A 24,341-nucleotide genomic window follows, 5' to 3' on the forward strand; every position below is an offset into this window, starting at 1 on the left:
CTCTCAATTTTTCTATAGGGTAAGATAGAATTTATAACCCAATAGATCTATTTGCTTTTGCCTCTCAAAACTGACTCCATGGTGGGTAAGATTTTATTCTTAACTATTACCACTCTTGTCCTCTCCTTTGTATAATAATATTCTTCCCTCCCTCTTTCCCATGTGCCTCTTTATATAGTATAATTTGGTCTATTTTTCTTCTTCCTGCATGTTTCTCTTGGTTCCATCTTCTATTCCAAACCCCCCCCTTTTTTTACATATCATCTTAAATAATTTAGTACCACGACCTCTGCCTATGAATAATTCTTCTCTCTACTGTGATAGTGAAAACAATTTTTAGAGTTATAGATAACATTTTTCCATATAGAAATATAATCAATTTACCTTACTGAAGCCTTTAAATTTTTTACCTCTTTCTTATTTACCTTTGTATGGTTCTCTTGAATTTTGTATTTGGACATCAAATTTTCCATTTATTTCTGGCCTTTTCTTTAGAAATATGCTCAGAAATCTTCTGTTTTGTTAAATGTCCATACTTTCTCCTGAAAGTATATAGTCAGTTTTGATGGGTAGTTGATTCTCAGTTGTAGAACCAATTCTCTTGCCTTCCGGAAAATCATATTGTAAGCCTTGCTGTGCTTTATGGTGGAGACTGTCAGATCCTCTGTATCGGGAGGAGATCTGGAGGAGACTGGGGCTCCTTGATATCTAAATTATCTCTTTTTGGCTTCTTGTAATATTTTCTCCTTAGCTTGGAAGCTCTTGAATTTGGAAATTACTTTCCTGGGGGTTGTCTTTTGAGGATTTAATGTAGAGGTGATATATCAATTCTTTCAATGTTTATTTTGCCCTCTTGTTGAAGAACATCAAGGTAGTTTTCTTGGATAATTTCTTGTAGTATGATGTCAAGATTTCTTTTTATTTCTGGGTTTTCAGGTAGACCAATGATTCTCAAATTGTCTCTTTTAGACTTGTTTTTCCATGACATAAATTTTCTCAGTGAGATATTTCATGTTTCCTTCTATTTTTTCATTCTTTTGACTTTTCTTTTTTAATTTTTGCTGTCTTGTGTGATCTTTTGCTTCTACTTGCCCAATTCTGGTCTTTAAAGACTAGTTTTTAACTATGATGTTTTGATTTTCCTTTTCAGTTTGGTCTATCCTGCTTTTCAAATCTTCCAATTGTTTAATTCTGGTCTCCAATTTGCTCATCATTTCATTTGATTTCTGGGCTTCTTTTTCTAAGTAAGAGTTTCTACCTTTTAACCTTTTATTTTCTTTCTAACTATTTCCCACTTTTCTTGTCAAGATGCTTCTATCTTTCTCATTTGGTTCATCATCTCAAATTCAAGCTCCTCAAGAACTTGTGACTAACTTAGATTTTTTGGGGGAAGATTTGGATGTGTTTACTTGTTTGTCATACTCTGCTGCCTTCTCTGTAGTCTAGATTTCTTCTCCATAAAAATTATCCAGGGTCAGTAGCTTTCTTGTTTCCTTTTTCATTGATTGAAGATTGTATTTCTTGGGCATTGCTGGCTATTGCTTTGTGGTTTTTTCTTTCCCTTTCCACACAGATGTCTGAGTGAGGAGAACAGGCTCTCTGTTTATTGAGGTAAGGAGCAGTTTTTGCCTGAGGCTATTTTTGAGTCTCATTGGCTTCTTCTGTGTGCCACCCCTCTTTGCTCTACCTCCTTGCCCAAGGTCCACATTCCTCAGCCTCCTGGGGTCCCAAGTCTAGCTGCTCTCAGGGGTAAGTCCATGGTGTTCTTAGTCTGTTCCTGATAATGTAGAGATTGCCCTGCACTCACTCTGATTCTGGCACACTGGCTCTGACTCTGGTGGCATACGTGGAGTGGGGGAGATTTGATCAGCTCAAGTTTTAGTGGGAGCTATTTTATCCCTTTATAGTGTGGAAATGCTCAAATCCTGACCACCTTCAATGCTTCACCCTACTGTGGAGCCCTTCACTCATCTAATCTTGGATTTTATGTCTTTTTGAGGTACTCTATATTGGTAGATGGTGAGGAGAAGAAAAGCCCTGCCTTTACACTGTAGCCATCTTAACCTGGAAGTGATAGTGTTAATTTTTAGGTGAGAAGGGTATGAGAAAATTTAGGATGAGTAGTGAAGGTGTCATAGTCTCAAAATAGCCTGCTGGCCAAAAGAGAAAAGATAGTTCCAGAAATGAATGTGGCATATATGTGTATATTTCTCTCTTTCTCTCTCTCTCTCTCTCTCTCTCTCTCTCTCTCTCTCTCTATATATATATATATATATATATATATATATATATCCATTCATGTGCACATATATGCATAGAAACACATGTATGTATATTTTTGTGGATTGATTAAAAGTATTCTGGTATATATCAGACTATAAATTTTAGAACCAAGGTAAAAATAATACTGACATGGAAATTATTTAAAAGTTCTTACTACAAATAACAAATAAAAAGACTAACATTTTCATTGATTTCTCCATGATTGTTTTAATTTAATTACATTAGTGTTTGGCCATAAAGAAAAATACATCATCTATTAAGGAGGGTCAATATAGATTTCCTGAATGAGTCATCAATATTAATTTGATCAGATCGAATCCAATACATATTTATTAAGCACTATCTCTGCTTCAGGCATTGTGCTAAGTTCTGAAGATAAAATTAATTTTAAAAAATCACTCTTGTCCTCAAGGAACTGATAGTCTAATATGGAGAGACAACCTTCCAAAGTAAAATGAAAGTAGGGAGGGATACCAGGGGGTACCTGGTGCAGAGGCATCTTTTCCTAGGGATTTGAAACTATGAAGAACAGTAGAAGCAAAGTGAAGTAATTTATTCAGAAAAATGTTTAATAATATTTTGAGATAGATAGATAGATAGATAGATAGATAGATAGATAGATAGATAGACAGGCAGACAGACAGAGATATAAAGATATATGATAGAGGCACCTGGTTAGTATAATGGATACAGGGCTGGGCCTAGAGTATAAAATATATGACTTAAAATATAACCTTAGGCACTTACTAATTATGTGACCCTGAGTAAGTCAATTAACTTTTTTTAAATATATTTTTAAACCCTTAACTTCTGTGTATTAGTTCCTTGGTGGAAGAGTGGTAAGGGTAGGCAATGGGGGTCAAGTGACTTGCCCAAGGTCACACAGCTGGGAAGCGTCTGAGGCCAGATTTGAACCTAGGACCTCCTGTCTCTAGGCCTGGCTCTCAATCCACTGAGCTAACCAGCTGCCCCTCAATTAACTTTTGCTCATCTTCATTACTTCAACTGTAAATTGGGGATGATAATAGCAACCTCTCAGGGTTGTCATGAGGTAGTACTCATAAAGTGCTTGTCATAGGATCTGGCACATATTAGACATTCAATAAGTATTTTTTTTATTATTATATTATTGAGAAATGAGAGAGATCAGACAAGTTATTAGTTATGACTATAAACTTAGTCACAGTGGAATATTGGATACCCTATTTTCTTTATAAGTAACAATGCCTTCAAACCATACATGCAGTCTTTATTTATAAAGTAACAATTCTTACATATTTATGTAATCAAAATGGAATATAAGAGCTCAATTCAGAAGTCAACTGCTATTTATGATAAGGTTTCCATGAAGCCCCAACTCAATTTTCTAGTTTCTGGTGACATATTTCTTAGGGAAAATCAGCACCAATATGATTAATTCATGTTTTGTAAAGGGCAGCAGCAAGGGAATTGGGTGAAATGTAAATCAACTATCCAAAATCTAGAATCTCAATTTAAATTTTAAAGAGATGTAGAGATATTATAAGGGAATTAACATTGAACTGTCATAAAAATCACAACTCTTCACTCCTTCACAAAGTCAAATTGTATTCCAATATAGGCTTGAGGGAATAAGGACATTGATAAGTAAGCCCAAGTAATTCTTCTTGTCATATTAAAAGAGAATATCTAAATCCATTTAAACTGTATCATCTTCATAGGTTTAAATTAAAAAATAAACCATTTCTCTGAACTTTCTCTCCTAAAAAAATAACCCTCAAAACTCAGGAAAATTCTCTTACATTACAAAAATCTGTTTCAGGAAAAATTGGTTGATTGTGTTCTATTGAATCAGGAACTGTGTTACAGAATCTAGCCTGGAATGGCGAAAAGAGTCACCCCCTGATCTTGGTTGCCATTCAGAATTAGTAATTCTCCATATATTTAATTTTACTATTTCAGAGTCTTACCTACAGTCCCCCCCCACTTCATTTTCATATAAGTTTCATATCTTGAATATCTCCTCCTCATTGCTTTTATTATTTTTATTTACAATTAAGTGCCTGAACTATGATTGAAAATCTTAACTATGTTTCTTTTCCAGTACTTTCTTGATATGACACATAAATTTCCCATCAAAATATTACTTATAGAATATGTTCTTTGTAATCATCAGACTGAGTTCTTCGCAAATGAGTGTTCCAAATGAAGATTCTCTTAGGTCATATCCTATATCAACAAATGGGGCAAAATTTATGCTGTTTGTTAGTTCTATTAAACTCTTATTCCTTCTCCCAATCCCTGAAGTATCTTGGATCATTATGTTGTCGAGAATAGCTGAGCCAATCATTGATGATTAACATTATAATATTACCATAATTGTGTACAATATTTTCCTGTCTCTTCTCACTTTATTTTGCATTAGTTCATGAAGATTTTTCCAATTATTTTTTATGAAATCATCCTGCTCATCATTTCTTTTTTAAAAAAACCTTTACTTTGCATATTAGAACCAATAATATCTATTGGTTCTAAGGCAGAAGTGTATTAAAGGCTAGGGAATAGGAGTGAAGTGATTTGTCAAGGGCTTCAAAGCTAAAAGTATCTGAGGAAAGATTTATACCAGGATGCCCTATCTCTAGATGTGGGTTCTTTATCCACTGAGCCACCTAGCTACCCACCCACCATCCACCATCTCTTATTTCACAATAGTACAACCATTCCAATCATACACCAGAAATCACTCAACTATTTTCTAATTAATGGATATCCTTTTATTTTCCAATTCTTTCCATCATAAAAAGAGATGATCTGAATAATTTTGTAGAAATGAATCCTTTTTCCTTTTTTAAACTCTTTTGGGCATAGAACTAGTAGTGGTCTTACTGGAACAAAGATATGCAAATTCAAGAGCTTCCAAGTAAAAGAATTAGTATCATATTTGTGTCATAAAAGGAGTTCAGTAAAACTCCTTCTTTGCTCATTTTGTCAAATTGTATATGTAGTATTTGAAATAATTGTTCTTTAAATGTTTCCAGGAAGAAGGTGGCTTAGAAGGAATGAATCTTAAAACCTCCACACCCTTACTCACTGAGATAGAAAACAATGAGCTTCAAGAAGAAAGAGGACCAAATATAATAACAGGACAGAGCAGGGGGTACCCTACTGCAACATAACTAAATAGGTACGCTAATAAAAAGGCTTCAATTCTTGAACTGTTTGGTCTGAGGGCATAGAAGTGGAATCCCAGGATCCCAGGATGCCTCCCCCATGTGCTGTTCAGAGTCTTGAGCTACCTGGGAAATATCAGGGCCAGTGGGCGCACCAGTTGGGAGAGAGGGCCTTGCTGGCACTGGACTCTGGGAATTAAATAAAGGTACTAGAGAGGTGACTGGAGAGAAAACCAGAGAAACACAGCAAAAACAGCCAGAAGAAGGTGGCTTAGAGAGAGCCAAACCCCAGACCTCAGACAGCTTGACTTCCTCATACCAAGATAGATAATGCAGGGCTTCAAGAGGAAGGAAAACCAGATCAAATTCAGTGGACAGCTCAGGGGGGCCCCAGTGATGGAGAGCTCAGTTCAGCAAAAACACTCCTTCTTGACCCCCAAAGGTTTTTGGTTTTTGTTTGTTTGTTTGTTTATATTTCCCTCCCTCAAGGTTTTAGCCTCAGGGCATATTAAGCAATAAAATTAATCCAATCAATACAGGATTAATGCCAACAATTGGACAGACAAGAAGTCTTCAGAGGGCAGAGAAAGTAACTACAAACCTCCATTGCCAGCTGGGGGAAGATCTTTCATCAAAGATCATTAAATACATCTGCTCAAATTAGCAGAATAAGGAAGGAAAAAATATCAGTAAGCAACAGAAAAAGAAAAAAGAAATGACAATTGACACCTTCTTTCAAGGAAGTGAAAAGAGAGCAAATGAAATTGAAATAGAAGAAGAGGAAGTAGTTCCAGCAAACTGGACATAGGCTTTGGAAGATCTCAAAATTCAATTAACTCAAGAATTTAAAATTCAATTAACTCAAGAACTGCAGGAACTCAAAAAGCAATGAAGAGAGGCTGAAGACAATTTGAAAAAGGAAATACATGAACTAAAACAAGAAAATAAAGTCTTAAAAGCCAGAATTAGCTTGCTTGAAAATGAAGCAAAGAAGTCAAAAGATGATCCACAAAGAAATCAGACCAGAAAGAGAAGGATGACCAAAAAGCCAGGGATGAAATTCAGTCTTTAAAAATCAGAACTCAACAACTAGAAGTAAATGACTTCACAAGGCAGCAAGAATATATTAAACAAAATAAAAAATGAAAAAATTGAGGAGAATATGAAACACCTCATTGATTCAACCAAAGATCTGGAGAACAGATCTAGAAGAGCCAACTTAAGAATTATTGGTTTACCAGAACATCATGATAAAAGAATAAAGTTTAGATAGCATTTAAAAGAAATTATCAGAGAAAATTGCCTAGAAATTCTGGAACAAGAGGGAAAAGTGGAAATTGAGAGAATCCACAGATCACCTCCTACATTTAATCCACAACTGACAACTTCCAGGAAGATAATTTGAAATAGCCAAATTCAAAAACTACAAGACCAAGGAAAAAATATTACAAGCTGCTAAAAAGAAGTCATTCAGATATCAGGGAACCACAGATAGGATAACACAGGATCTGGCTGCATCTACATTGAAGGACTAGAAGACATGGAACACAATATCCCAAAAAGCAAGAGAACTGGTTCTACAACCAAGAATCAACTATCCAGGAAAATTTAACTATATTATTTCAGGGGAAAGTATGGCCATTCAATAAAATTGAGGATTTACAAACATTCATTGAGAAAAAACTGGACTTAAACAGAGAGTTTGCTGCCCAAATCCAGAACTCAAGAGAATCAATATAAGGTAATTAAGAGAATGGGGGGAGGAGAAAAAAATCTTTTCTTTAAGGGACACAACAAGTTCAATCAATTTATATCCCAAGAAAAAAAGTAGGTATTGGCAAATGTTAAAAATTTTTATTACCTACAGGGTAACTAGAAGTTTACATAGAGGGAACAGGGAGAAACTGTATAGGATGAAATGTCAAGCAATATATATATATATATATATTTAGGTAGGTAGGTATAAATATATACAAAAGAAGACAATAAAATGAAAAATAGGAAAGCAAACAAAAAGGAATACATTTATATTCCATAAAGAAGTACGTGGGACCAATAGGGAAAAGACACAATAAGGGTAAAGGGGTTAAAGTGAGGAAATATTCAAAATTAATTACATAGAAATCAACTTAAAGAGAGAAGAACAATCAGATCCATTGGGGTAGGGAATTGATTCACTCCCTATAGAGAAGTAGAAGGGTAACAAAAGGACTGGTGGGAAGGGAAGCAATACTATGAAGGGAGAGGGCTTGGGGTGGAGTGCAGGGTGGCTTGAAAGAACAATCAGAGGGTAATAAGATGAAAGGGGGGGAGAAAGGGAAGTACAACAAGGGAGGGGATTATAGTAACTGATTAAAAACAAAACAATGGTATAGAAGGAAACAGTGAAAGAAGAAGGGACAGGACTAGGAGAGAGAATCAAAATGTCTGGGAATGCACAGTTGATAATTATAATTCTGAATGTGAATAGGATAAACTCACCCATAAAACAGAAGCAAATAACAGAGTGGATTAGAAACCAAAATTCTACCATATGTTGTCTACAAGAAACACACATGAGACAGACAGACAAAATAGAGTGAAAATGAAAGGATGGAGCAAAACCTTTTAGGCTTCAAAAATGAGAAAAAGAAGGCAGGGGTGGCTATCATGATCTCTGACAGAGCCAAAGTAAAAATAGATAAGGTTAAAAGAGATAGGGAAGGTAATGACATCCTAATAAAAGGCAGTATACACAATGAAGAAATATCAATACTCAATGTGTATGCACCAAACGGTATAGTTTCCAAATTTCTATAGGAGAAATTAGTGGAGCTCAAGGATGAAATAGATAGCAAAACCATACTAGTGTGAGGCCTCAACCTTCCCCTATCAGATCTAGATAAATCAAACCAAAAAATCAATAAGAAAGAGATAAGAGAGGTAATGAAACCCTAGAAAAATTAGAGTTAATAGATATATGGAGAAAAATAAATAGGGACATAAAGGAATACACCTTCTTTTCAGCAGCACATGGAAAAGTCACAAAGATAGACCATGTAATAGGGCATAGAAACATGGGAAACAAATGCAAAAAAGAAGAAATAATAAATGTAAGCTTCTCAGATCATAATGCAATAAAAATAGTTATTAGTAACAATACATGCAGAGGCAAACCAAAAACTAATTGGAAATTAAATATGATTCTCCAGAATAATTTAGTGAAAGAACAAATCACAGAAACAATTAATAATTTCCTTTTATTTCATATAAGCCAATTCATTGGGGGTGTGAGGTTGTACATCAGAACTGTTTTATTTTCAATTTTCCTAATCAATAATGATTTAGGGCATATTTTCCATATAAATATAAATAGTTTTGAATTTTTCATATAAAAGTTGCCTATTTATATCCTTTGAACATTTATCAGTTGGAGAATAATCTCTATTCTTACAAATTTAATTCAGTTCACTACGTATTTAAGAATTCAGACTAAGTAGAATAACACGTAATTAAAAAAATAAATAATTTCACTAAAGAAAATGCTAATGATGAGACAACATACCTAAACCAATGGGATACAAAAAAGCAAAAATTAGATGATTCTTATAATCCTTATAATGAAAGAGAAAACAAAATATCAATGAATTGGGAATATATATTTTTAAAAACCCAGAAAAAGAACAAATTAAAAATTCTCAATTAAACACCAAATTAGAAAATCTGAATGTCAAAGGTAAGATAAATAAAATTGAATGTAAGAAAACCATTGAATTAATTAATAAATCTAGGAGTTGTTTTATGAAAACAATAAACAAAATGGTAAGTCATTGATTTATCTGATAAAAAAGAGAAAAAACAACAAATTACTCTGATTAAAGATGAAAAAAGTGAAAATATCACCAATGAAAAGAAAATTAAAGGAATTATTAGGAGTTATTTTCCTCAATTATATGAAAACAAATTTAACAATGAAAGAGAAATGGAAGAATACTTAAAAATAGACTGCTTATCAGAACAAGAAATAGAATACTTAAATAAACCTATTTTTGAAAAATAAATTGAACATGCCATAAATGAACTTTTTAAGAAAAAAGTGTCAGGTCCAGATGCATTTACAAGTGAATTCTGCCAAACATTTAAGGATCAGCTAATTCCTATGTTAAATTATTTGAAATAATAGGTAAAGATGGAGTTTTATAAAATTTCTTTTATGAAACAAATATGCTGCTGATACCTAATTCAGGAAGAGCAAAAACAGAGTAAGAAAATTATAGACTATTCTCTTTAATGAATATGAATACAGATGCAAAAAACCTAAACAAAATCCTAGCAAGGAGGTTACAAACATATGTCACAAAGATAAAAACTGTGACTAAACAGAATTTATACCAAAATTGCAGAGATAGTTTATTATAAAGAAAACTCTCAACATAATTTTAATATCAATAACAAAAGTCATATAAATAATGATTATATCAATAGATGCAGAAAAAGCCTATGGCAAAATCCATTCCTATTAAAAACACTGCAAAGCCTAATTATGAAGGAAGTTTTACTTAAAATTATGTGAAGCATCTACCTAAAACCTTCATCAAATAATATGTATATTTTATGGTGATAGACAAATTATACATATATGTATATATGAATATATATACATATATGTATAATGGGGAGAAGCTAGAAGCCTTCCAAATTAGATCAGGAGTGAAACAAGTATGCCCACTATCACCAGTATTATTGAATATGGTATTAACAATGCTAGCAATAACATTATGAGGGGGAAAAAGAAATGGAAGGAATCAGAATGGGCAAAGAGATAAAACACTCAGTTTACAGACAATATAATAGTATATATGGAAAATACAAGACATTTAATTTAAAAATTAGTTGAAAATATCAATAGTTTTAGCAAAGAGGAAAATAAAAAATAAATCTACATAAACCAGTAACATTTTTATATATTACTACAAAAGTCTGCAAGAAGAGATAGAAAGAAATAGGCCACTTAAAGTAACCATACATAGAATAAAATAGCTAGGATTATACTTGTCAAAACAAATTCAGGAACTATAAGAAGATAATTACAACACACTTTTTACATAAATAAATTCATATCTAAACAATTGCAAGAATATTAATTGTTCATGGATCAACAGAGGTAATATAATTGAAATGAGAAACCTACCTTAAGTAATGTATTTATTCAATGCCTAGCCCAATTGAATGACCAAAATAGAAGATTTTTGGTATAAAATAATTAGTTAAAAACAGCAACAACAAAAGAATTGAGGCTTTTAACCGAGAAACATAAAATTTCCCCTAGTTTTCTATTTCCCTTCTAATATTGGTTGTAATGGGTTTTGTTTATGCTATTAAAAAATAAAGTAATAAAAAATTATGCATTTTACATCTAATAATAGTCTCTAATTCTTGTTCCTTCATAAATTTTTCCTTTATAAGTATATATGACAGGAAATATCTATATCTAAATCATGTGGTTATTTTGACCTTATAATGGCATATAGTATATGATCCATATCTTATTATATTGATCTTATATTACTTTTTATCTAGTTTATACCATACTGTTTTCCAGTTTCCTCAACAGCTTTTCTCAAATATGGAGTTCTTGTTCCTAAAGTTGGAATCTCTGAGTTTATCAAACATTACATTTCTATGGCCATTTACTTCTGTATGCTATAAACCCCATATTTTTTGACTCACAACTCTGATTTTTAGGAAATACTTAATTGTTTTGATGACTACTGATTTATAATACAATTTGATATCTGTTAAGGCTGGTCTACTGTTGAAATCTATTCATCATCTCCAGATAATTTGATAAGGACAGCTCAGTTGATAAAGAAACAGGCAGGATACGATCTGATCTTGACTGTTAACTCATAGCTGTTTCTCTTCCTCTGATTCTAACATTGAAACCTTAAAGATTTCATTCTGCATTCTGACCAGATAACAAATATGTTTTTTCAGCAGCTGATGAAATTTTTACTGGCACTTGTTCTAATCCATGTTCAGTATAATAAATTTTCAAATCATTGCCAACTTTTTGCCAGAATTCTAAGGGAATCTGTGGACTACAATTCTGAATAAAATCAAGAAACTTAGTGAGCTGTTCTTTACCTATTTTTACTCCCCATTTCCTGAGGGTATACTTAGTTATATCAAAGAAAAGAGTTCTTTCCTTTGATTCACTGTGTCCCATCCTGTTAATCTATTCTTTTACTTCTAGTGTCTTCCTTTAAGGGGAGAGTTCTGAAAACTCTGGATTTCTTGCCCTTCTTGGGGCAGAAACTAAACCATCATAATTTGGGAGGTGTCTGGGGGAGGCAAATTTTTATCTGTCTCCAGAGTTCCAACATCCCTGTTCAGGCTCCATTTACAGAGATCCTGCTCTATCTACCATGGATTTTCATTTTTTAAACCCTTAACTTCTGTGTATTGGCTCATAGGTGGAAGAGTGGTAAGGGTGGGCAATGGGGGTCAAGTGACTTGCTCAGGGTCACACAACTTGGAAGTGTCTGAGGCCAGATTTGAACCTAGGACCTCCCATCTCTAGGCCTGACTCTCTATCCACTGAGCTACCTATTTGCCCCTATACCATGGATTTTCTGAATGGCCTAGGGTGATCATCAGATGTAAAGAACAAAACAGATTGGAAGCATGGCTTATTAGCTCAAAGTGCTCCAAGATACAATGGAGTCACAGGTTTATTATATATGAAGCTAAAGATCTCTTTCATCCAAAAGCACAGGGGAAGTTTTCATAGCTGTGCAGAGCTAAATTTTTAACATAGCAATACAAAAGGCTTTAGAAACTTCAAAGTACAGATAAGAACCTTTGTTAAACTTTCAGCTACTTGCTTATCAGAAAGCTAAGATGGGGAATATTTTGGCAGGACAGGAAGCCCCTAAATTTTTTCGCCTTGATTACTTTTGAGACCAAGCAGTTTATTCTAAGTCTGGGAATACTTTTCTTAGGGGCAAAGTGCCCCTGCTGAGGTTTTGACCTTGGCTTGCCAAGCAGCTGCATTCCTGACCAAAGGGGAAGAATGTTAAGCTCTTGACTGTTGGTTTGCTAAGAGCTTAAAGCTTTACAGTAAAACTATATTTCTTTCTAATATGAAAAAGTGTGGATCATAAAAAGGAGTCATCCCATTCACATTCAGAGTTAAAATTATCAGCTGTGTATTCCCAAACATTTTGATTCTCACTCCTTCTTCTATCTTTCTTCTTTCATTATTTCCTTCTATACTGGTGTTTTCTTTTTAATCGGTTCCCCTAATCCCCTCCCTTATTGTACTTCCCTTTCTCCCCTTGCCCTTCTTATTCCCCTCTCTTTCTTCTTTAGAATCTTTTTAAGCTACCCCCCAACCTCTCCCTTCCTAGTGTTGTTTCCCTCCCCAGAAGTAATTTTGTTATCCTTCTACTTCTCAATAGGGCACTAATCAATTCTCTGCCCCAATGGATCTGATTGTTCTTCCCTCTTTAAGTTGATTTCAATGCTCTTGAATATTGAATATTTCCTCTCTCCAACCTCTTTACCCTTCCACTGCATTGTTATTCTTCCCTGTTCACCCCACACATTTCTTTATGGATTATAAATTTACCCTATTTTGTTTGTTTTCCCAGTTTTCTTAATATTACCTTCTTTATTTCCCCTCTAGTTTTGTATCTATTTACACACACACACACACACACACACACACACACACATATATCTTGACATTTCATCCTATACAGTTGGTCACTGTTCCCTCTATGTAAACTTCTAGTTACCCTGTTGGTAATAACAATTTTTAATATTTGTCAATATCTTCTTTTCTTCTAGGGAAACAAATCGATTAAACTTATTGGGTCCCGTAAAGAAAAGATTCTTTTAATTCCCCCCAACCCATACTCCCCATTTTCTTAATTACCTTATGGTGATTCTCTTGAGTTCTGTGTTTCGGCAGCAATCTCTCTATTTAAGTCCCGTTTTTTTCTTCATGAGTGCTTGGAAGTCCTCATTTTTATTGAATGACCATACTTTCCCCTGCAAAAATATAGTCAGTTTTACTGGATAGTTGATTCTTGATTGTAGACCCAGTTCTCTTGCTTTCTGGGATATTATATTCCATGCCTTCATGTCCTTCAATGTAAATGCAACCAAATCCTGTGTTATCCTTACTATGGTTCCCTGATATCTGAATGACTTCTTTTTAGCAGCTTGTAAAATGTTTTCCTTGGCCTGATACTTTTTGAATTTGGCTATAATATTCCTGGAAGTTGTCAGCTGTGGATTAAATGTAGGAAGTGATCTGTGGATTCTTTCAATTTCCACTTTTCCCTCTTGTTTGAGAATTTCAGGGCAATTTTCTCTGATAATTTCTTGTAGGATGATGTCCAAACTTTTTCTTTTATCATGATGTTCTGGTAAACCAATAATTCTAAAATTGTCTCTTTCTAGCTCTGTCCTCTAGATATTTGGTTGAATCAGTGAGGTGCTTCATATTCTCAAATTTTTCATTTTTTCATTTTTTATATATTCTTGCTGCCTTGTGAAGTCATTTGCTTCTAGTTGTTGAGTTTTATTTTTTAAAAACTGAATTTCATCCCTGTCTTTTTGGTCATCCTTCTCCTGATCTGATTTTCTTTGTAGATCATCTTTTGCCTTTTTTGCTTCATTTTCAGGCTGGTTAATTCTGGCTTTTAAGACTTTATTTTCTTATTTTAGTTCATGTATTTCCTTTTTCAAATAGTCTTTAGCCTCTCTTGATTGCTTTATGAGTTCCTGAAGTTTTTGAGTTAATTGAATTTTGAGATCTTCCAAAGCCTGTGTCCTGGAACTACTTCCTCTTCTTCTATTTCTATTTCATTTGCTCTCTTTTCACTTCCTTGAAAGAAGCTGCCAATTGTAATTTCTTTTCTCTTTTTCGGTTGCTTACTCATATTTTTCCTTTTCTGTTCTGCTATTTTAATCAGATGTATTTAATGATCTTTGATGAAAGATCTTCCCCCAGCTTGCAATCAAAGTTTGTAGTTACTTTCTTTGCAGTTTATGGGGGAGGGGTGTTAGTGTTTCCCTGCCCTCTGAAGGCTTCTTATCTATCCAATTACTGGGATTAAGCCTGTACTGATTGGTTTAGTCTATATTGCTTAATGTGCCCTGAGGCTAAAACCTCAAGAGGGAAAAATAATGTGGGGACAAGATGGAATGTTTTTGTTGAGCTGTCCAGCAGTAGGGTCCTCCTGCTCTGTCCTGCTATTTCCTGGTTTTCTTTCCTCTTGAAGCCCTTTGTTCTCTATCTAGGTTTGGTAGTTCAAGAATTCAAGCCTTTTTCTTGGTGTACCTTTTTAGCTGTCCAGCAGCAGGGTCCTCCTTCTCTGTCCCATTGTTATATTTGGTCCTCTTTCTTCTTGAAGCACATTGTTTTCTATCTCGGTGTGGAAGGGTGAGGAGGTTTTAAGATTTGCTCCATCTAAGCTGCCATCTTCCCAGAATCCACTCTTTAATAATAGTTGTAAGGTTATATAATATGTAAGGTTTATATATATATATATATATGTGTGTGTGTGTGTGTGTGTGTGGTATAACATAAATTTATAGTGAACTCATTCAGAATGATTGAGTAATTTTCTCCACCATTGTTCAGCTAAAGATATATAAGTGTGGTAAAGGATAATTAGTGATTTGATAAAGGGACAAGCAACTCAAGAGAAGACAATAGCATGGAGTCAAAAAGGGGGAAGGAGATTGGGACTAGTGCAGGAAGTATGGCCTCAAAGAGAACTGAGGGATTGGAGAGAGACATAAGTTATAAGAGAAATAAAGAATTAGCAGTCTTAGTGCAGATAAATAGTAAAGTTAATATGGAAAAGCAGAGGAGGAAGTAGAAAGATAATAAACTGTGATAATATAAGAGAGACCCAGAGTTCATAACCATGGATATGGTGTTCTTGGAGTTAGCAAGATCAAGGATATGACCATATTTGTATTTTCCTTATACAAGGTGGAGGAGTGAGGAATGAGAAATCATTGTTAAAGTACTGGAAGATTAAAGTCTTTGAAGCAGTTTCAATATTTATGCTGAAGTCCCCTGTATGAGGATAGGAACTGAAGACGTGAGAAAGTTTGTGAGTGATATGAATACATTGAGGAAGGAAGTGAAATATCCTGGAGTTCTGCAGATTATAGCTACCAAAATTTTGATTGATTGGTACATGTAGATTGCAAGAAACTCAAAGATGAAGAGTAGGAGAGGTTACTAAAATATGGAGTTAGGGGGAGTACTTGGAAGTAACAATATATAGAAAAAGACACTCCCATTCTCTCAACTCAAACAATGAGCTGAGGGCAATGAATTAAAGTTCAGCAGATACTGGAAATGTTGACTACAGAGTTGCTGTTGTCATTAGGGAATTTGATCTCAATGACTAATAGAAGACAGAAAGAGTGGGAGAACAAAATCTTTTAGATGAAAACAATTGTGTTGCCTATAAGCATTCTAGAGGGCACAGGAAAAGGAGTAGGTGGTGCTTCCTTTGAACTTTTTTTGGAGAAGGGAATGGAATGAGAATAGTGGAATACTGGAGATGTAATCTCATTAGTATAGGAAATTCCGGTTACGAGGAACATGATGGGCTGAGTGGATGCCCACATCCCCAGAGAGAGAGAGACATGCGGAGGGAGAGAGGAAGAGAAGGAGAGGAAAGGGAGAGAGAGAGAGAGAGAGAGAGAGAGAGAGAGAGAGAGAGAGAGAGAGAGAGAGAGAGAGAAAGAGAGAGAGAGAGACAGACAGACAGACAGACAGACAGACAGACAGAGACAGATGCAGAAAGGCAAAGAGACAGACAAACAGAATGACAGGCAGGCAAGCAGACAGAGACAGAGAGACAGAGAGAGACAGAGAATAAGGAGTAAACTAGGATAGAATAGTTGGACATGAACCAGAAGTGGAAGCAAGATTAAGTGTAACCTGAAGATGTAGAATTTAGATAACTTAGCTTCTTGGTATTCTCATTTTAGATAAAGGTACTAGATCACATGTTCCTCAGGGTCATAACTGATATTAGTATTACATATTAAAGTTTTCTAGTGTTTTGAGATAGCAGAGCACATTTGAAGTGATTTGTGAGGGCCAGAAAAAAAAGAGCTTTTTTTTTTTAATATTCATCCCTTTAATTTTAGATACAAAACTATGCCAGAAAGCAAATAGTAATTATCTTGTTTACAGTCATCTAATTATTAGCAGAAGAGGATTAAGTACCTCCCTCTAGCAATATGTCTCTCTAGATACAAAATAAACAAAGCAATTAAGTAGAAAGTAGCTTGAAGGAAGATTTGCCTTCTTTGACCAATTCAGATGTTTAATATTGCCTTCTAAAATGAACTAGCACTTTAATTAATAGTCCAAGGCAAACAAGAACATTTACTGATCATTCCACCTAGTTTCAAATGTCCAGAGGGAGCAAGAGTCTATATGAGATTATTTGACACTTACTAAATTTTACTATATAACTCTAAAATTGTAATTGGCAGATAAGATAGTCCTATATTTCCCCTGGCAATCAAGAATTTATATTGAATGGATGTATAAAGAAGAATAACAAGTGCATTCATGTAAATGACCTATAGAAATGATCCAAAAGAAGAGAAAGCCTCTCCTCTTTCCATACTACTAATAAATTGAACAAAGAAGCAAGATACAGACTAGTTGAGTACAAGATGGAGAAGCTAGGAGAGACCATACTCCTTCCTTTAGGGAGATACTAAATTAATTTCTATAGGAAACAAGAGTAATTTTCCCTTTCGCTTTGTTTTTAGAGTGTCAGATAGGACTTGTGATTTCACTGGTTTGGACAAACCTAAGTGTTGAAATTTCATTTAATAATATACATTGACAAATTTTTTTCACCTTAGTCTCCAAGAATTGGTTGGGGAAATCAGAGATGTTAAATGATTCACCCAGGGCTAGTGAATGAGTTATGAAACCAATTCTTCCTAAGTCCCACACCAGCATTTCAGTCTCTATACATAGCTTACTTGCTATGTAACTATAGGAGAAAAAATAAAGAAAATGTGTTGGAGTCAGGATGATTTTGGTTCCTCAGGGAAACCACTAAATATTTATTTGTCTAGACAGATGAAGAGTAGAGGAAATTTATTCAATGTGATTTCCCTATGTTTATGGAATCAAAGATCCTTAATAGATATAATCCTGTAAAGAACTGATACTTGATGCTCCCTACTTTTTTCCATTGAGCCTACCTGTGTTTAATTGATTTATTTTCTATAGAATAAAATTTGACTTTAAGTAGTAGAAGAAGGTTTGTTGTTTGTTATAGAGAAAATATTCATCTTAGTTCCTTCTCCTTAGCTTTCTCATATCCACCCATCCCAATCCCAAAAGGAAGTAATTGATGTTTATTAGAACTTGGAATGTTGTTGCTTTTGTTGTTCAGTAATCCAGTTGTGTTCAACTCTTTGTGAGCTCTTGGACCAAATCACACCATTATTGAAATGATTTTTCATTTCTTTCTTCAGTAGTTTAAAGCAACAGAGATTAAATGATTTGCCCAGAGTCACACAGCTAGGAATGTGTGAGACCAGATTTGAACTCAGATCTTCCTGACTGCAGGCTCAGAGCTCTAGCCCCTAAGATACCTAGCTATCTTTATACTTGACCTAGTTTGGAGTTCCCATCAGCATAAACTTTATTATGTTGCTCCAGAAGTGAGAAAGTAATGTTTCTCTATTGGTGATGCAGCAAAAGTTTTGAAAGTATTCATATTTGGAATAAAGACAGCCAAAAAGTTTTCCACTTCACTTCCAGTGGGATAGCAAGGAAAAAATGGAGTAGAATCTTAAGTAGGCTGGGGAAGAAAAACATCTTTGCCAAGTTCATATATGGAAACTATTTTGCACCAAAATTTTCCCCTTCACAAATTTAAAATAATTATTGATTTTGTTCACTCTGACCATAATAAGAATAAAATACATAATGAAGATGGAATTAGGGCACAGCTACATGTATATATGTGTATATATATATATATCTTCATATATATCACATACAAAATATATTTCTCTATATACATATACAAAACATTTTTATATTATATATATTTATAGACAAAAATCATAGGCATATTCACTGAAATACAAGAAATGAATGAAAGTATATTGTTTTAAGGAAATCATTCTTCGTCCCCATGATCAGTGAATGGAATATAAATTAAAATCTGCTGATAGGATAGGACTGTATTTATTTTTGTGGACTCTGGGTCCATTACCAGCTATTTATAGTCTGTGTACATGTGGTTGAATCTTCTACCATTTCTCGATCTCAGTTTCCTAATTTAAAATGTAAGGCAGTAAAACTAAATGATTTTTACCAGCCTTAGCTTTCTAAATTATAATAATAATATTAGTTCAAATTTATGTAGTTTTAGTGTTAAATTATAATTATGTGCACATAATTCAATGCTGTTACCACGATTCTTAAAAGGTGAAATGGAAGCTTGAAAATGTTGAATTACTTATTCAAAGCTAAAAAAACTACTAATTTTCATAGTTAGGGGTATAATTCATGTCTTCTGTCTCTGTGTTGAAGTCCAGTACTTATAAGACTATATAATTTTGCCTCTCTATATTTTTTGTTTATTTTTCGTAAGTCACAATTCAAAAGTAAATACTGGAAGTTAAGTATGAAAAAAGAATCTTTCTGACCCAGGTTTCTTAATAAATCAAGTCTGTTTCTGATATTTCTAGGTTCATATGGCTTCAATGAAAAGTTTCAATATATACTATTCAATATGATCATTCAGAGAAATGTGTGTAGTAAAGTTGGCATCCTATTAAAAATTAAAGAAAATAAATTTCCTTGTCCTTCTTAAAATAATATGATTTGGTATCTTGTCTAATTTTTCCAACCCTCTGAATAGCTTTAGATACATGGTAGATAAATAGACAGACAGACAGACAGACAGGCAGATAGATAGATAAATAGATAGTAAGTGGGTGGGTAGGTTGATAAGTAACACATACATTACTATGCATATATGTGAATTATTATTATTTCCTTCCAGCTAATCTCAAGGCTTAAATTATTTTACAGCCTCATATATATATATATAACTTCATCATAAACTACTTTACCAAGGGCAAAACTAATGCTATAGAATCAGGATAAAACAATATCTTCCTGAGGAACAGTCAAAATCAAATCCTGGCACCAGGATGTTGAAAACTGCAGTTTGTTAAACATGAATCTCAAAATTTATTTCTCTCCCAGATGTCAGACCTATCAATGATGCAAACTTGGAAGTTGGAATCTGCTACTTGAAAGAAACAGTTGGCTGTGGAGGGAGCCAAAGATACAATTTTGTAGCCAGTAAAGTCTTGCATTATTCATAAGGATAGGACTTTTATTTTGAGACATAAATAAGCTTCAAGCTACTGAAGTGAATTAAACTGGCCAACAAAAATATGGACAGTAAGGTTGCAGAAGAATGAACAAGAAAACCTAGCCAGGACTCTTCTTGATTAGGGTTGAGAGGATTGTCACACTGTATAATTCTTGATTTTATGAAAAGGTAAGAAAGTAGGAACCTGAGACTTACATATTGTAAGAACTTATAAATATTAACCTGATAATTTTTCTCACTAAATGCTGCCAAGCGAAAGAGTCTTTTTTTGAAATGAATGCTGAAAAATGTCATTCATGAATGGGTAAGCCTGGCTATGTTCTGTATTTAGCAATATCCCAAACTCTTTTCCAGACATGTTAGTAAAGCCCAAGGCACTTGTCTATATAGTTTAAGAGAAATTCAATAAATATTTATGATTCACTGACATTTAGCTTTAACACATTATTTTGATGAGGTCTCTGATACTTGAAAACACAAGATTATTTTGCAAATCTTTTAAACTTTTAAATTTAAAATAAGGGACTGCAGTTTGTCATTTCTAAATATGAAATAATCTCTAAAGCTTCATATTTACTTTGAAATGTAAGACATTCCAATTTTAATAGGTCACACAGGTGGGCATTTTGGATAATAGGTCACTTCTTGTACTTATTTTCTTTTACAATTCACATGTGTAATCATAAAGAATGAGATGGTAGGCTAAGTGGCATTATGTGCTCCCTGTATATTTATAGAAAACTTATATTAAAAGAAGCTTAGTTTTCTCAGTAAGAGGAAATATCAAATTTATGAATAAAGTTTTTTGAAGGACCCTAAATGTTTCTGTCTGGAAAAAGGAAAAGATGTTGAATTAACAACAAAAGGCAAAGGATAGTGTGTTATGTTATAACAAAAACTAGAAGGACACTTTGGGCTGAAACATTTATGAAGAACACTAACTAATAATATTGGAAAGGTAATTCAAGATGCAAATGGTTTTGATGGCTGAACACAAGTACTTCATCCTAAAGCATAGAAAGGAATCACTAAAGGTTTGTTATTTTGTTTTACTTAAACAAGGAAATGATATTTAAGATATTAATATAAAGAATATCAGTTCGATTACTTTATGGAGGACAGTTTATTGTTCTCATTCATTTTCAGTCATGTCTACTAGAGTTTTCTTGAAAGATACTGGTTTGCCATTTCCTTCTCTAGCTATTTTGCAGGTGAGGAAACTAAGGTAGACAGGGAGAAATTAGTTGTCCAGTTTCCCACGGATAGAGAGCTTATGAGACTATATTTGATTTCAGGAAATGAATTGTCCTGACCTAAGGCTTAGCACTCTATCCACTCCTCGACCTAGCTACCCAAGAAGACAGATTAAAGATTTAAAGAAATAAACAACAAAAAGAACAAGGCAAAATATGTCATAGTAGTCCATTGAAGATGTGAAAATGACATGGAGTAAGACAGGAGAAATGTGAAAGAAGAGAAAGGGATGGACTTGAGAAATGTTAGAGGGAGAATAAATAAGACTTTTTAACTGATTATACAATGTGACGTGAAGAATGAACAGAGTAGAATGATTCCAAAATTGAAAACATGATAGACGAGAGTGGTAGTATCTTCAAGAGAAATAGGTAAGCTCAAAAATGAAGCAATTAAAAAAATGGGATGGGGGGCAGTTAGGTGCATGAATGTATTGAAAGCCAGGCCCAGAGATGGAAGGTCCTGGGTTCAAATATGGTCTCAGAGACTTCTTAGCTGTGTGACCCTGGGCAAGTCACTTAACCTCCATTGCCAAGTCCTTACTACTGTTCTGCCTTAGATCCAATACACAGTATTGATTCTAATACAGAAGGTAAGGGTTTATAAAAAGCACCTTCGGGGAGAAGGTAACTCAGTCTATTTTGTACATGTGGAGTTTGTGATGCCTAAAGGATATGTAGATAACAATGTCTAATTTACTGTGTTTGGTACTCAATGTCAAGAGCAAGATTAGGGATAAATATATATTAATCAGTATTCTATTTTAAATATGTAGATAGAACCCATGGAAGCCAATGCAATCAAGAGAGTTTAGTGAGAGAAGGGAAAAATTCATTGTTGGATCACAAGAAAAGGAAGAGAGGAAATAGTATCCAGAAGATGGGTGGGGTATACTTATAAATTCTGCAGCTATCAAGAAAGATTGGTACTCTGAAAAAATTAATTGGATTAAGTAAGAGCACATTTTTAAATTTGGAAAAAATCAGTTTTGTTTGGATGAGGTTAAAAGTCAGATCAGAAAGATTTGAGAAGCAAAAATAGAGGACTTAGAGGTAAGAAAACCCTTTTATCTGTCTAGTTTGGCTATGAAGGAGAAGGCAGAGATATAGAATGTTTTTCTTTCATTTCCATGTATATATTAAAGATATATAAATAATTATATTGTACATTTTATCTATATATTTTGTAGATATATTTGAGGGAGATGTGACGAAGAAAGAATATTTTTAATGATGGGGAAAATCTAGGCATTTTTGGTTTGTGTAAAAGTGGGATGAAATCCAATACATTTGGAAATGGTGCCCTTATTGGGTAAAAGTGCTTTTTGATTGGATTAAATCATCAAAATTGAGAAAGTACAGAATGTATATTCCTCTTCAAAGAAATCAAAGTCATTGATATGAATTTATTATGCGTTGATCTGCATTCAGACTATATTAGTTCTTTCTCTGGAGATGGGTGGCATTTTTTTGTGAGTCTTTGTGATTGAACTGGATAAATATATTGCTGAGAATAGTTAGGTCATCACAGTTCATGATATAATATTGCTTTTACTGTGTACAATGTTTTTTGGTTCTGCTCACTTCACATTTCATCAGTTCTTGTGCTTCTTTCCAACTTTTTCTGAAATCTTTCTGATCACCATTTCTTATAGCACGATAGTATTCCCTTACAATCATACACCACAGTTTTTTCAGCCATTCTCCAGTTGATAAAGATCTCCTCAATTTCCAGTTCTTTACTAAAACAGAAAAGTTACTATAAATATATTTATACAAATAGACCCTGTTCTCTTTTTTATTTCTTTGGGATGCAGATTTATTTTTGGTATAGATAAATCAAAGGGTATGGACAGTTTTAACACCTTTGGGGGAAGAGTTCCAAATTGCTTTCCAGAATAGATGAATCACATCATACCACCATCAACAGGATCTCAGTGTCCCAATTTTCTCAATCCCCTCCAAAATTTATCATATTTTTTCTGTCATATTAGCCAGTATGATAGGAATGAGGAGGTACTTTAGAATTGTTTCTACATATCTTCCTCTAATCAAGAGTGGTTTAGAGAACTCTGCTCATCATTTCTTATATTAAAAGTGTTCCATTTACAATCATATACTACAACTTGTACAGCCATTTCCCAATTGATGGACAACCCCTCAGTTTTCTGTTCTTTGTCACCAAAAAAACAACTATTATATACTGTACTAAGACAAAATCAAAACTATTATATATATATATATATATATATATATATATATATATATATATATATATGTACAANNTATATATATATATATATATATATATATATATATATATATATATATATATATGTATGTATGTACAAGTTTGTCCTTTTCCTCTATACTAGTGGTGTAGCTGCCTCAAGGGATATATACAATTGGATGGCCCTTTGGGTATCATTCCAGATTACTCTCCAGAATGGTTATATCAGTTCACAGCTCCACCAACAGAGTATTAGTGTTCCAATTATACCACATCCCCTTCAACATTTATCATTTTCCTTTTTAGTCATATTAGCTAGTCTAATAAGTGTGAGCTGTTATCTTAGAGTTGCTTTAATTTGCATTTCTCTAATTAATAGTGATTTGGAGCATTTTTTCATATGTTTAAAGATAGTATCACTTTCTTCATCTAAGAAATTGCCTTTTCATATCCTTTTATGATTTGTAAAGTGATGAATGCTTTATCTTTTAATAAATTTGACAGTTTTATATATGTTTGAGAAATGAGGCCTTTGTTAGAAACACTTGTTATCATATTTTTCCAAGTTTTTTTCTTTACATTTCACTTCTAGTTTTAACTCCATTGGTTTTATTTGAACAAATTCTTTTGAGATTTATGCCATCAAAATTGTCTGTTGTATATCTTAGAATGTTCTCTATTTCTCATTTGGATACAAATTCTTCCCTTATTGTCTGACGTGTCTCTCTAATTTTCTTAGGGTATCCCCTTTATTTCTAAATCTAGTATCTATTTTGATTTTGTCTTAGTACAGTGATGGGTAAACTACAGCCTGAGGGCCAGATGTGGCCCCCTGAAATATTCTATCCTTACCTTCGACATTATTCCTAATCTGACTAATACAATGAGTAGAATACAATACAATGAAACTTCAAAAGAGTTGCCTTAGAAACAGACTGACAGATGAGCATTTCTTTTCCTTTGACTCTCTCTTTAAAAAGTTTGCCCATCACTGCCTTAGTATATGTCATGAGGT

Source organism: Gracilinanus agilis, chromosome 3, assembly GCF_016433145.1.
Source record: "Gracilinanus agilis isolate LMUSP501 chromosome 3, AgileGrace, whole genome shotgun sequence".
Classification (NCBI taxonomy): Eukaryota; Metazoa; Chordata; class Mammalia; order Didelphimorphia; family Didelphidae; genus Gracilinanus; species Gracilinanus agilis.